General features: G+C 65.8%; 1 protein-coding gene across 1 annotated transcript in view; it reads right to left on the reverse strand.

The window, feature by feature from the left end:
• LOC102248423 (zinc finger protein 41 homolog) overlaps positions 1-1980 on the reverse strand; it is a 15148-nt gene that overhangs the window by 2169 nt on the left and 10999 nt on the right. The window lies entirely within an intron of this gene.

Below are 1980 nucleotides of genomic sequence, written 5' to 3' on the forward strand. Positions count from 1 at the left end.
GACGCCGGGCAGAGGTGCTGGGAGGCGCGGGACCCGGCCTGACAGCCCTTGTCCCGGTTCCACTCATCACTGTGACCCGGGACTAGAGAGAGTACTGCCCCTCACAGCCCCAGGCCTGCTCCCAGGTCAGCACCAGCATCAGCACCAGCGAGCAGCAGCCTGTGGGGCTGGGGAGCCTGTCCGGCCACAGTCCCCATGGCCAGTTAATGCGGTGCCCGTGGCTAGTTAGTGAGGCCCCATGGCTAGTTAACGAGGCCCCGTGGCTAGTTAGTGAGGCCCCGTGGCTAGTTAACGAGGTGCCAATGGCTAGTTAACGAGGCCCCGTGGCTAGTTAACGAGGTGCCCATGGCTAGTTACCAAGGCCCCGCGGTCGAACTCGGGGGCCCTGGCTCCTTCTTTCCCCGGAGAACCCAGGACGGACACGCGGTCCTGCGCCCTGGCCTCGCGTCAGCCGCCCCCGATCCCGTCCGTCGCAACTCACCTGCAGTCCCCGCTGCCAGCCCGAAGCGAGTCAGCCCCTTCACCCGCGATGCAGACCCTTTGGCAACTCTCTAGGCTGCGGGAGGACTGTGCACTCGGCTGCCCGGGAGGCCGCACGCAGGCACTTCCTGCGACGCTCTAGGCCGCGGGGAGGAACAAAAAAAAAAGCTCGGCTGCCATGGAGACCGCGACCGCGGCGCGAGCACTTCCGGCGACGCTCTAGGACGCCGAAGAATTGTGCTTCCCCCGGCCCTGGAGGCCACGGCGCTGGTACTTGCGGCGACTCTCTAGGCCGCCAGATGACTGCGCTCAGCTGCCCTGGAAGCTGAAGCGCAGACACTTCCGGGGACGTTCTAGGCCGCCAGAGGCCTGCGCTCCGCTGCCCTGGAGGCGGCAGCGCGACACTTCCGCCGACGCTCTAGGCTTACGGAGAACTGTGCATTTAGCTGCCCTAGAGGCCGTGTCGCGGGAACTTCCGGGGACGCTCTAGGCCGCAAGAGAAGTCTGCGCTCAGTCATCTGGGAGGCTGCTGGGCTGGCGGGCCACGCACCCAACGCTGGCCTCCCTTTCAGTTTTTTTTTTTCTGCACTGGGCGAGGCAGTGGGGGGAAGGCGGGCGGTCACGGTCCCCTCTCCAGGCCAAAGGGACTGAACTCCAGGTCCTACAGACGGGACGGACCAGGGCGGGGCGCTGAGGGCCCAGCATCCCCACGGAGGTGAGGAGGCGCTCTGGTCCCTGAAGCTGATGTCAGAGAGCCTGGCCTCCAGGCCTCTCCCTGGGCGGCCTCACGGGGTGCAGGGTGGGGAAGCCCAAAGCACACGATGCCCTGTGTGGCCTGGGGAGGGGCCCCATGGACCGGGTCCCGGCAGGAGGCTCGGCTGGGAGTTGCAGTCGTGGGAGGGCCAGGCCCTCCTGAACCCCACGGGTGGGGGTGGGGTGCCTCCCTCTCCAGGAGGAAGCCGCAGGGCAGGAGTGGGCGCGTGCTGTGGACACACCATCCCACCCAGAACTGGAAGGCTCATCGCTACAAGGCGGACATAGCGACCCCTGCTCACAGGGAGCACCTGGGCCCCTTCCTGGGGGGGAGGGGCCAGCGGCGGGGAGGGGGCACCCCAGCCCCAGGGGACTAACCCGCACTGTTAGGGCCCCAGGTCACTCCTCCCGAGACAGGCCCTTTGGGGACAGGAAGCAGCCCCACAGCCTCGCCCAGGAGCAGCTCTGATTTCCGTCAATTAAAAGGAATTTATTCGGGCGCTCCGTGCCGTGTGACAGAGAGACAGAAGTATCATTGATTGGCTACCTCCTGCAGGCCCCCTACTGGGGATTGGCAACCCGGGCATGTGCTCTGACCGGGAATGGAACCAGCGACCTCTTGGTTCATGGGTCGGTGCTCAGACTGAGCCACAGGCCGGCCGGCCTCCCTTTGAGTCTTAAAGGCGGTTCCCTAGCTTGAATGCAAGGCCCCTCCGTAACTGTTGCCCAACCAGCTTCATAGCAACC

The sequence above is a fragment of the Myotis brandtii genome, unplaced genomic scaffold (genome assembly GCF_000412655.1).
Source record: "Myotis brandtii unplaced genomic scaffold, ASM41265v1 scaffold2325, whole genome shotgun sequence".
NCBI lineage: Eukaryota > Metazoa > Chordata > Mammalia > Chiroptera > Vespertilionidae > Myotis > Myotis brandtii.